The sequence below is a fragment of the Pseudochaenichthys georgianus genome, unplaced genomic scaffold (assembly GCF_902827115.2).
Source record: "Pseudochaenichthys georgianus unplaced genomic scaffold, fPseGeo1.2 scaffold_609_arrow_ctg1, whole genome shotgun sequence".
NCBI lineage: Eukaryota > Metazoa > Chordata > Actinopteri > Perciformes > Channichthyidae > Pseudochaenichthys > Pseudochaenichthys georgianus.
This window is the reverse complement of record NW_027263167.1, coordinates 74,946-88,011: the sequence shown is the minus strand read 5'-3', so window position 1 is coordinate 88,011 and position 13,066 is coordinate 74,946. Positions and strand designations below refer to the sequence as shown.

General features: G+C 46.4%; 1 long non-coding RNA gene across 2 annotated transcripts; it reads right to left on the bottom strand.

Annotated features, from left to right (window-relative positions):
• Nucleotides 1-5,154: 5,154 nt before the first annotated feature.
• Nucleotides 5,155-6,831, bottom strand: LOC139433552 (uncharacterized). 2 transcript variants are annotated; one of them, XR_011642995.1, is made up of 4 exons: nt 6,752-6,831; nt 6,623-6,681; nt 5,288-6,554; nt 5,155-5,210 (listed from the first exon to the last, which is right to left on the bottom strand). It is a non-coding gene; the product is annotated as an uncharacterized lncRNA (long non-coding RNA). The 2 variants fall into 2 exon arrangements; XR_011642996.1 differs by having other exon boundaries at nt 5,288-6,551.
• Between the last annotated feature and the right edge of the window lie 6,235 nt (nt 6,832-13,066).

Below are 13,066 nucleotides of genomic sequence, written 5' to 3'. Positions count from 1 at the left end.
ATTGCCTTATAACATGGTAGTCTGATGAAACTTTTAATGTAAAGATAAAAACTCTGCTTTCAACATTAAACTTTGTAAACCAGGCTCTATCAGGGGCGTTTCCTGGACCTGGAAACATTTGGGGCTTAGCCCACAGTGGCGGAGCAAGAGATTTTCTTTTGGGTGTGCTGTGGGGTAGCTTGATGTTTCATGGAAGGTGCTCAAACATTCAGGGTTTCCCATTAAGGTACCGGGCGCTACAGTGGAATGTTCTACTGCAACACTCCCCACACACAGTACACCCGCGACTGTTACAATGAAGGCTCGATAATCAGCTCAGGCCATATAGGGGTAAAGTGCTATTTTTTAGTATTTCATAACTGTTTTTAATTTATTCTCTGTTTTATAACTATAATGGTCATATGAAGGTGTGCCTTGGAATAATCTTTTACATACTAATTGCATTCACTGAACACGGGAAATTACAATCCTGCCGTCCTCTCTAGTGTCATGATGCGTGGCGTGCTGACGTAATTAAAACCTATAACCACCAATACCTGCCCCAAACATATTTTAAATGATATACGGATAGGCAAATGTATCAACTCATAACCCAGGTATGTTGTCAAATGAGAGATTAGTTTTTACAATACATGTGCAATTTCTCCCCGTTACCTTCAAAATAAAAGACAAAAGCCTATAACCATCCATCCATCCATCCATCTTCTCCCGCTTATCTGTGGTCGGGTCGCGGGGGTAGCAGTTCCAGCAGAGAGCCCCAAACTTTCTTTTCCCTGGCGACATCAACCAGCTCTGACTGGGGGATCCCAAGGCGCTCCCAGGCCAGCGAAGAGATATAATCCCTCCACCTGGTCCTAGGTCTACCCCTTGGTCTCTTCCCAGCTGGACGTGCCTGGAACACCTCCCTAGGGAGGCGCCCAGGTGGCATCCTAACTAGGTGCCCGAACCACCTCAACTGGCTCCTTTCGACGCAAAGGAGGAGCGGCTCAACTCCGAGTCCCTCCCTGATGACTGAACTTCTCACCTTATCCCTAAGGGAGACACCAGCCACCCTGCGGAGAAAACCCATCTCGGCCGCTTGTATCCGCAATCTCGTTCTTTCGGTCATGACCCATCCTTCATGACCATAGGTGAGGGTAGGAACGAAAATGGCCCGGTAGACAGAGAGCTTTGCCTTCTGGCTCAGCTCCCTTTTCATCACAACGGTGCGGTAAAGCGACTGCAGTACCGCTCCCGCTGCTCCGATTCTCCGGCCCATCTCACGCTCCATTGTTCCCTCACTCGAGAACAAGACCCCGAGATACTTGAACTCCTTCACTTGGGGTAAGGACTCATTCCCTACTTGGAGTGGACAGTCCATCGGTTTCCTGCTGAGAACCATGGCCTCAGATTTGGAGGTGCTGATCCTCATCCCAGCCGCTTCACACTCGGTTGCGAACCGATCCAGTGAGTGCTGAAGGTCGCAGACCGATGAAGCCATCAGAACCACATCATCTGCAAAAAGCAGTGGTGCAATCCTTACTCCACCGAACTGCAGACCCCCCCCCCCCCCCCACGACTACGCCTCGAAATCCGATCCATGTATATTACAAACAGGATTGGTGACAAAGCGCAGCCCTGGTGGAGGCCAACCCTCACCGGAAATGGGTCCGACTTACTGCCGAGGACCCGGACACAGCTCTCACTTTGGGAGTACAGAGATTGGATGGCCCTGAGTAGTAATGCATTGTGTGTAATACAACTGTGATTTTTATTAAATTAGTTAGTTTTTAAGGAAGGCCAGAGCTTCAGCTGTGTCCAATAGATTGTTCCCTTTAGTTAACGTTTTTTAAAAGAACATTATATTCTGATTTGATCATGTCCCCTTTATTGTATTACGGAGAGAAATGTGTGAGCGTCCATTCCCATTGGACAACGGAGTATTCTCTTTACTGTCGATTGATTTTATAGTGATATCTGCACTACTCATCAACTCAAAAACACCAGATTATCCTTGTTGATTACACAACATTGGTTGGTTTAAATTGTGTACAAGGCTTTTGTAATTTTCCCCTTCGATTCGGAAAAACAAATATTTGTTCAGTTTAGGATGGCCGAAGACACTACACTACCCAGAAACCTCAACTATTGTTCCGCTTTGCCGCAAGCTCTGTCATTGGTTGACCTCCAACTGCATTCCATATGAAAAAAAAACGTTTCGTAAAAGATAAAATCATACTTTATTCGGCAGTGCTTGCTTTACTCTTTGAAAGTCATCACGTGAATGCATTGTAATAAATGGTTTGGCTGCATTAAATATTACACATTTGTCGTAGTTCTTTATTTATCTACAGCAGTGGTTCTCAAACTTTTTATGTCATTCCCCACTTTGAACAGGTGGGCTCATCGCTCCAATAAAATGGTAGACCAAGCTTAACATTGTCAAATGTATCGTTCTATTACAGGGGTCTACAACCTTTTTTAGGATGAGGGCTACTTAAAAAAATAAAACAAGTCGTGAGCTACTTTTACTCCTCTTTTTTGTTTTTTTGCAGTGTATATATTTAGCACATTTTAACATTATTATATGCTACCTTTAACCTTTGTGTGCTGTTTGGGTCTGTGGGACCCGTTTGCAGTGTTTACTAAAATAAAATGTATGCAATTGAATTATTTTAACCTGCTTTATTTGGTGGTGGATGTCACATCCTCTAGGGTCCGGGGGCATGCACCCCCAGGAAGATTTTTTTTAAATGTTGAAATTAAATGCATCAATTTGGTGCACTTTGAGCTAGGGCTGCTCAATTAATCGTATTTTAATCGCAATTACGAGTTTGGCTTGCAACGGTTATGAAAACAACATAATCGAAATAAAACGATTTTATTTATTTTTTAAATAGGTTTTTCAGTTGAATTATACTTAAAGTTCAGGGTAATCAACTGTTAAAAACATACTTTTCAGATTATTTTCTTCAATAAATTGATGTTTTCAAAGTTAATCGTTTTTAATAATCGTGATATCAATTATTGACCCAAATAATCGAGATTATGATTTTTGCTATAATCGAGCAGCCCTACTTTGAGCCCAACATGAATTTATGGATACAGCTCTCAACACTCAGATGAAAGGGAGCTGTATACTTTTCAATAATCCAAACATCTTTAGAATATGATCACAACAAATCATTTAAACTTGTTTATTCTTATCTTATGTTACCTAGTTAGCATTCTTTCTTTTTATTTATGCATATTTGACTAATCCCTCCCCTTTTAAACTTTTTACTGTCCAATAGTACACATTGGAATGATTTCTTACTTTATTTTGAACAACTTTATTAAATAGATAAAGGTATGCTCTCTCTCTTGCTCTCTCGCTCTCTCTCTCTCTCTCTCGCTCCACATTGCTTTTCTTCCCGACTGCAACGCTGTTGTGTGTGTCTGTGAGAGCGTTTCACATGTGTGTATGAGAGATTTTTACCAGTGGCGAGCTTGTCTCTGAGGGCCGAAGATATTTTCCAAAATAATATTTAAAAACATTAAAACAAATTATATTTTTCTTTATATATTTTTTTTAAATATGTTTTAAGTAATATTTGTCATTAGTTTTACCAATAATAACTTGATTAAATTGTATTTAAAATAACATTTCCAAAGAAATAAATCCTTTGAATCTGCCTATTCAGTTTCTGTTTGAATGTGAAGGGTAAAATGAAAGAAGCTCGTCTCTGCGAGGTGAAGACAGGAGCTGATTGGACGTCCACCATGAATTCACAGAGGGCCAGCTATAGTAACTGAACGAGAGAGTAATGTCAAATGACAGTACAATTGACCAATCATATCTTCCTTTATTATCGCGGACTTTATGATAAGTTCCGCCCGCTGTGAAACTTTCTTGTTTCCATAGCAACAACAACTGTCAACAGCGTAAACTCGCCTTCAAATTAAAAGCATGCCAAATTACACTTAAGACATACAACTGCAACGAAAGTAACAAAAACAATGCAATGTCCTTTTCAATTTCAAAGAACACAAATTGGGTTATTTACAGGTGTTGTTTTGTGTGGTAGAGGGTCGCTTTCATTGATGCGTTTTGCACCCCGGGCCGTTGTTTTGATATTCCACCAGTGTGGGAAAAAATAAAAATAAAAAATGTTGTATTTCACGACCCACCTATCACATCTCTGCGCCCCACACTTTGAGAAACGCTGGTTTAGTGTGTCCTTAATACATGTAATTGAATATATGTGTATTGGTCATGACATGCATGTATGTAATACTTTGTCAGCTTACCCTGCGGCATTGATCTGTTTCAGGGTGTCGTCATCTTTGTCATTAAAGTACCAAGACTGACATTGAGGAGTGCGTTTCTTCAGTACTGTTCGGTATGGCAGTTTGACACTGAAGCTTCGAACGGAGCTTAAACCCTGGACTTCCTATTCCATAGAAGCAGTGCTTCAAATCACGTGACATATGACATCCGAAGCAGCAACTGCTTCAAATCAAAGTGATTCGATGATTCATTCAAAGCCTCATTTTGTCATCACTACTGTTCGGTCTTCGTGTATCTTTACATTAAAAGTTTCATCAGACTACAATGTTAAATATAAGGCAATATATTATAAACATGTAATCCAATATGGCCACAGTCTACACTAGCATGTACACTTTGCATTCAAGTTGAGGAACTTTCAAGTGCAGACATTGGGATAAGGAATCACAGGGTTTAAGTTTAGTGCTCAATGTCTATCAATTCACTTGTACATTTAGTGGGAGCCCCTTAAAGTGATAAGATATTTTACCAATTGAGCTAAAACCTAAGAGTCACATTATAAAGAGTGCCACTGGTAAAGGTCAAAGTAAAAAGTCCAACTCAAAAGCAAACCCTGCATTGTTTTAAGAACCAGTGTGCCACATAAGCAGATATCCCACACTTTTGTACATTTGCAATAGTTTAAACTAGAACTATTGAGACATTTGCTAAGGGGATTTTCACAATCTTTTGTCAGCGCTGTAAAGTATTAAGATACATTTTCCAAATTTGTTTTGTAAAGGAAACATTTTTGCAAATGCACACCTTTTAGACACTAGAGGGCACCAAGCTTACATACACAAGCACTCATGCTTAGGCATTCACCATCCCACAATACAAGGTGAAGTAAAGACACAACCAGGTGGTAAATTCATGTATTTATTTAAAAAACGAAATATTCATCCGAGGACACCAGCTGCACCTGTAAGAACAAACACACATTAGTCACTAGGTTTAAGTTAATGTATAGAACAGCAAGAAAGCGAGCACAGTACTCACCTGCTATTGTCCCCACTTTGGACTGACACGAAACCATTTGGCATTTATGTGAGCACTCGGGACTTGAGGTTTGGGAGGAGCAACCTGAGGAAAGATGTAGGCCTGGGGTTCAGCCTGCCTCTGAGGGGCCACGTAGGCCCTGTTGGGAGCCTCGTAGGCCTGGTTCTTTGCTTGCCTCTGAGGGGCCACGTAGGGCCTGTTGGGAGTCCTGTTGGGAGTCCTGTTGGGAGTCCTGTTGGGAGTCCTGTTGGGAGTCCTGTTGGGAGTCCTGTTGGGAGTCCTGTTGGGAGTCCTGTTGGGAGTCCTGTTGGGAGTCTTGTAGGCCCTGTTGGGAGTCCTGTTGGGAGTCCTGTTGGGAGTCTCGTGGGCCCTGTTGGGAGTCTGCTGCTGGGGAGCATTGTAGGCCTTGTTGGGAGCCTCGTAGGCCTGGTTTGTTGCTTGCCGCTGACGGGCCACGTAGGCCTTGATGGAAGTCAGGTAGGCCTGCTGGGGCTTCCTGACACTCACTTTCTCCTGCCCAGGAGCCTTCAGCCGTCTGATAGCATTGCCACCAAATTTATCAGGGATGGTGGGTCTTGGTCGGGGCTAACTTCTTACCAGAGGTTCCCTCTCTGGACGATTTGGAGTCGTAGCTCGTTGAGTAACTACGAGGCTTGACGATGGGACCATTTCCTACATTGGACTCAAGAGATGTGCCATAACTTGAGGCCATGGAAGTAGCCTTGTAGCTTCCTCGGGCATTTCCTGCATTCCCTGAAAACAGTTTGTATGGGTTCACAACCTCAGTCTGGCTGGGGTTTTTAGGAGCTGAGGGACGGGAAGGTTTATCCGTTTTAGACACTAGCTTAGCGCGAACACTGGAGGAAGTTTTGGTCCGTGCAGGGATTTGGTTTGGCTCAGCAGCGCCGGCACCAAACAGGCTGGAAGACTTCCCCTTGTCCCTGCTCTTACTCAGAGAATCGCTACCGACAATAGCACTAGAAAGGCCATGAACACGCTGTTTAGGCACACGATTCAAGTTAGGTTTTGACACTGAGCTGCCCTGCACTAGCCTGACTTTAGCCAAGACACTTTTAGCTGGCTGTGAAACAGTTTGTGTGTAGCCACCAGTAGAAGGCCCCCCAGCTAAAACGACTGCCCACAGCTGAAGGTATGTCTAAGTTTCTGCTTAGGGCCTGTCTGAGTCAATTCTGGAGATAGTTGTCACCAGCTTCCCGATTATTTTGCCTGAAGCCAACATATGTGTTGTTGTTCTTGCTCTGAGCTGCTAGAAAAAAAGAATATTAAAGCCACAGTCATTCACAGCACTTAAGTGAAATGTTGTGCTTAGCTCACCTTGTGAAGCCCACAAACAGCGCACATGCTCTGCTTGAACCAAGACAATAAGGACAATCCTGCACAGGAAAGAAGTAAACATCAGAGACAGCGAACAACAATTAACTTTGCATATCTGCAAAGACTTACCCCAAATGAACTCCACAAGTCATATTTCTCTCTCTCTGTGTTCCAACACAGCAGTAAAGAACCAGTAGCCCCAAAGTGACTTGCTCTGCTTGTCTGAGTAGCAGAAAGGAGGCTTTATTGCAGCTTGCAGCCAATCAGGGCCTAATGAGCTGATTGTCTACAGGTGCTACTGTGCTGTCAGGGTGGCAACTGAGTGCTGTTGATTTTCTGATTTTCTGTCACCTCTGAGTTCTTAAGTCCTGTGCAAAAAACTGTAAGGTAAAAGAGCAATATCTCAAACCCCTAAATGACCATTTTGTACATCAGACTTTCTCACAAAGGGTTACTTTCAGTTGTTCAAGAAACTTGTTTGTTTTTGTTGCATTTCTCAGGGTAAAATGAAGAAAGTGAAAACAGAAAAGATTTGGGATTTATTGAAGTAATTGGAGAGCAAAAATATGTTTTTGTTTCACCCTGTTGTTACATTACATTACATGTCACTTGTTAGACGCTTTTATCCAAAGCGACTTACATACTCAATACTGTGGACAATCCACACAGGAGAAATTGGGGGTGAAGTGTCCCAGGGACACAACGACATGTTGAATGCAGTGGGGTTTGAACATGTGACCTGCTGATCTGAACACCAACGCACAACCCACTACACCACACGCCTTTTTTTGCTTGTATTTTGGTACTGTTATTGGTTTTGTGAATATTTTTAGGACAAAGAAAAACAAGATTCAAGTTTGAATGTTCACTTGAGTTTTTCTGTTGTTACAAGTCCTTTTTGTTGGCTATGGTATTAGAGACTGTGTGCATGTTTGTCTGTCCTGCTTTCAGAATAATCATATATACTGTTATGTGCTCACTCCGTCACAAACACATGCGTTTTCATTAGGATATAACAATTAAATACACTTGCAAAAACAGTTTTAGGCACGCTACTTCTGTACTTGTGTTAAAGTGTTTTATACTACATTGGCTGTTTGAGTAAACCATTCTTGTGATATGATTGATTTATGCACAAAATCTCTAGAACCATAAGCAACACAACACAGGACATTGAGCAAAAAAACATTAAAGGTAACAAAGGGAAAGTGATTGAAATGCAAATGGCGGTGAAGTATTTGCATAACGTTTGTAAACAGATTGTTTAATATAGTTTTGCTGTTGTTTATGCAGCCCATATTTTCTTTATTCATTGATATATTTTCACAGTTTCTAGGTTCTTTGTGCAAAGTGGAGGCAGGCAAGAAAAACAAATATGTCCTTTCACGGACAATGACTTGGAGCGCTAGCCAAGTGTTACATGTTGATGTCATTATGTTCAGGAAGTAAACAAAGGAGTCCAATGTGGGTGTTTCAAGCAAGTGAGGGGGGAGTGTGTGGGAGAGAAACCCCCTCTGGAGGGAGCACAGGGATTAACTTTGCAATCAAGGGATGGTTTTTATCTCTCATCTTAACACACACTAGCACCCATGTACACCCAATACTACCATGTGGTAGCAGCGCTGGCAGCTCTGCGTCGTCCAGGTTGGTGGGATTCATCGCAGCCCCCCCACATCATGGCAAATATGAGGCGATTAAGGCCCTTCTCCTTAAGACATTTAGCTTATCTGCTAAGGAGAGGGCTCACCAGTTACTTCACATTCAAGGCCTAGGAGACAGCAAGCCATCTCAGCTAATGGAGAAAATGCTAAATCTGCTTGGGGGGGAGGATCCCCGGCTTTTATTCACCGAGATTTTCCTGCGTCACTTGCCTCCCCGGGTACAAACGGCGCTGGCCAACACGCCTGTCACGGAGCCCCGTGCTTCGGCTGAGGAAGCGGATCATTTTTTCCTGGCTACACAACAGCCCGGTGCAGAGACGTTAGCCGCAACGCTCAGCGGCCCACCTGCAGTCAAGAAAGCGTGGCGGAGGCCGGACACGGCTGTGGCGAGCCGGCGTGGAGACGCCGGAGAGTGCGTTTACCACGCACGTTTCGGGACAAGGGCGAAGAGATGCATCGCTCCGTGCAGCTACAAACCCCCGGGAAACGGAGGGGCTGGAGCTCAGTCGTGGCTCTGAGCGTCGGCGGCACGTGCAGGCTCCTCTTCGTCAGCGACAACGTTTCGGGGAGCCTGTTTCTGTGTGACACGGGCGCTCGACGGAACGTAGTTCCAGCGTCGAGTGAAGACGTCGCCCGTGGGGGGCACGGACCGCTATTGACGACGGCTAACGGCGGTCCCATTCGCACGTACGGCGTGAGGCCTATGTGTCTGTGCATCGGAGGACAGCGTTTCAGCTGGGATTTCGTGACAGCGGACATTTATTTTCCCCTCCTCGGAGCGGATTTTTTGTGTGCTCATGGACTCTTAGTGGACGTTAAGAATATGCGTTTGGTTGATGCCTTAACGTTTTCTTCCCTCGTGTGCACACTTGGCAGCGCAGCGTACGACGGGCTGTCAGGCTCGCTGTCGGGGGCAGACACGTTTCTCAGACTGTTGGCCGAGTTTCCAGACCTGTCGCTACCCACCTTCTCTGCGCTTACCACTAAGCATGGCGTGGAACACCACGTCACTACCGGGGGGCCTCCTGTCTACGCCAGGGCCCGGCGGTTGAACCCTTCTAAGCTGGCTGTAGCGAGGGCGGAGTTCGCAACCATGGAGCGCCTGGGCATTGTCCGCCGCTCCGACAGTCCTTGGGCTTCCCCCCTGCACGTCGTCCCCAAACCGAACTTTCTACCACCATTTCATCGCCCGGGCCGCACACATCATGCGGCCGCTGTATGAAGCGTTGAAAGGCAAGACCCCCATCCAGGAGATTGACTGGACAGCAGAGGCGGACGGCGCTTTTGCTGAGGTCAAGACCGCGTTGTCTCAGGCGGCTTTGCTGGCACACCCATCATCTACAGCTCCCATCTCCATCACCACAGACGCGTCCGGCTACGCGGTCGGCGCAGTGCACGAGCAGTGGGTGGAGGGCGCTTGGCGGCTGAAAAAGGCGAGTGGCTGCCAAGCGCCCTCCACCCACTGCTCGTGCACTGCGCCGACCGTGTAGTCCGACACCTATTTCAACCGCCAGCTGACGCCTAGAGAACGCAAATACAACACCTTTGACCCGGAGCTCCTCGGACTTTATTTGGCCGTGCGGCACTTCCGTTTCATGCTGGAATGCCATGAATTTACGGCGTTTGACGACCACAAGCCGCTCACCATGTCAAAAGTGACGGAGCCTTGGTCGGCACGTCAGCAGCGGCAGCTGTCCTACATATCGGAGTTCACTAGGGACATTAAGCACGTGGCTGGCAAGTCGAACCTGGTTGCTGATTGCCTTTCCAGGGTCGTCATCGGTGCCGTCCAGTTGGGCCTGGACTATACTCGCATGGCGGCGGACCAGGTCACAGATCCCTGCGTCCAGGCTCTGAAGGTGGAGAGCGCGGGGCTGCGCTTGGAGGACGTGGTGTTCGGCGACGCGGGCATTACTCTCCTGTGTGACGTCTCTACGGGCCTGGCGCGACCTGTCGTCCCTGCCATCTGGAGGCGTCCTGTGTTCGAAGCTGTGCACGGCCTGTCACACCCCGGCGTTAAACCTTCGGTACCTTCGGTACATTTGGTAGCGGCAAAGTTCATTTGGCAAGGACTAAAAAGGGATGTGAGGACTTGGTCCAGGGAGTGCGTGGCTTGTCAACGCGCTAAGGTGCACCGCCACACGAAGGCCCCGTTGGAGTGTTTCCTAGTGCCTGAGAGGAGGTTTGATCACGTCAACATTGACCTGGTTTGTTCGTTGCCCTCCTCTCAGGGGTTTTCCTACCTCCTCACCATGGTGGACAGAACGACCCGTTGGCCGGAGGCGGTTCCGCTCGTTTAGACATCAGCCACAGACGTTGCCCGGGCCTTCATTGCAATGTGGGTGTGTCATTTTGACACCCCGTCAGACATTTCCTCAGACAGGGGCTCTCAGTTCACGTCCGAGCTCTGGAACGCTGTGGCAGGCGGTATGGAGGTTAAGCTGCACAGGACTACCGCTTACCACCCTCAGGCTAACGGCCTCTGCGAGCGCTTCTATCGCTCCATGAAGGCGGCAACAGCCTACTAAGCTGCCGGGGGACGCATAAGTCGCAAACGGCGGCTCGCTCCGCCCCCTCCGCCCCCTCCGCCCCCTCCGCCCCCTCCGCCCCCTCCGACGTTTGTAAAATAGCCGGACCCCCCGCTTTCGGGCGAAGGTTAACCCACTAGGCGGCTCCCGGACGCCGTCCGGCCACCGGGTGGCGGCGGTGGGGGCGTCCGTCGGGCCCGTACGGGAGCCCGCTTTCCACGTATTACACAGTAACGCCAGTATTTGCTCGCCGCGTACTTGTACTTATGGGGGGGGGGTGTCCGTAAACCCAATACGGGGTCCCACTTTCCGCATATTACACAGTAACACAAGTATTCACATGCTGTGTACTTATACTTAGGGGGGGTGTCCGTCAACCCAATACAGGGTCCCGCTTTCCACATATTACACAGTAACACGAGTATTCACTTACTGTGTAATTGTACTTATGGGGGGGGGTGTCCGTCAACCCAATATGGGGTCCCACTTTCCACATATTACACAGTAACACGAGTATTCACTTACTGTGTACTTGTACTTGGGGGGGGTATCCGTCAACCCAATACGGGGTCCCACTTTTCGCCTATTACACAGTAACACGAGTATTCACTTACTGTGTACTTGTACTTATGGGGGGGTGGTGTCCGTCAACCCAATATGGATGTCCACTTGCCTTGGGGGGGGTCCCACAAGTCAATATGAGAGCCCACTTCAGGGCTCCCACATCTCAATATGGAAGCCCACTTGTAGATCCCACATCTCAATATGGAAGCCCACTTGCAGATATACCTATGGGGATTGGGGCGATGTCCCACATCTCAATATGGAAGCCCACTTCTCAATATTATTAATAATTCCAAAATAATAATAATAATAGTTATATTGACTGTCCCACAAGTCAATATGAGAGCCCACTTCAGGGCTCCCACATCTCAATATGGAATCCCACTTGTAGATCCCATTTGGGATTTCGTGACAGCGGACATTTCTTTTCCCCTCCTCGGAGCGGATTTTTTGTGTGCTCATGGACTCTTAGTGGACGTTAAGAATATGCGTTTGGTTGATGCCTTAACGTTTTCTTCCCTCGTGTGCACACTTGGCAGCGCAGCGTACGACGGGCTGTCGGGCTCGCTGTCGGGGGCAGACACGTTTCTCAGAGTTTCCAGACCTGTCGCTACCCACCTTCTCTGCGCTTACCACTAAGCATGGCGTGTGTCAGGGACCAAGCAGTAAGACAACAGGACACAGGAGTGGTTTAAATAAACTAGGGTTTTTATTTACCCAAAAATCCACAAAACATCATATAATAGCTAGGCCTATAAAAGAGGTCAACAGAAAATACCTCAAAGAAACATAACAGGTGTTAACTCAACAAAACTGACCTCCTACAATGAAAGCCCAAGGAACCTATATAGTGGCTTGGCCAAACCAAGTTGAACCCAAGGGATAATTAATAGTCACATCATACACAAAGGACACTGACAAAACCCAAATCCCCCCTTTGACATGGAAGCAGGTGGTTTGTCCCAATCTGTCCCAATTGGCTTCTTGCAGTATTTATGAGCCCTCAGCGCTCGTCCACACCCTTTGCTGAACCAGGAAGTAACCTCCCCCAATGGACATGGTAACTCAAGAGACAAAGAATGTAATTAATACAAACAAATACTTGTGTATTAGCTGTGCTAAAATGTTTAAAAGTAATGTCAGATTACAATCAAATAAAAAGTGTACCATCTAGAGCAGGGATCACCAACTACATTTGTTCAAGGGCCAAAATGTATCCAATAGACACAATCGCGGGCCAGTGATTTTTATATAGTCCACAACGCTAGTGGAGCACGCTCAGGTACTGCGGACCTTTAATTTATGATCTGAAACGATGTAATAACTTGTAAAACTTGTTCCAGTCACTTGCCCCATGCATTCAGCAGCAGCAGGCCATTCACTTTGATTTGATCCCGTTATGAAATGTCATAATTTCGACAATAAAGAAATGCTACATAAACGTTATCTTGCACATTTTATCCAACCATCTCCGTTTCTAACTTTCAATATATTTTAAAAGAGATCTCTCTCTCACTGCGTGCGGGGGCGGGGCCTCACAGACACACTGCACCTCTCTCTCGCTCACAGACATGCTGCAGCGCTGTGCAGTGTGCGCACAGTTCTGCCGGTAATGAATATTACATTTTGTGAGGAAACTTTTCCACTAATAATTCCAATAAGTATTCCACAATGTATTCACTTCAGGTTTA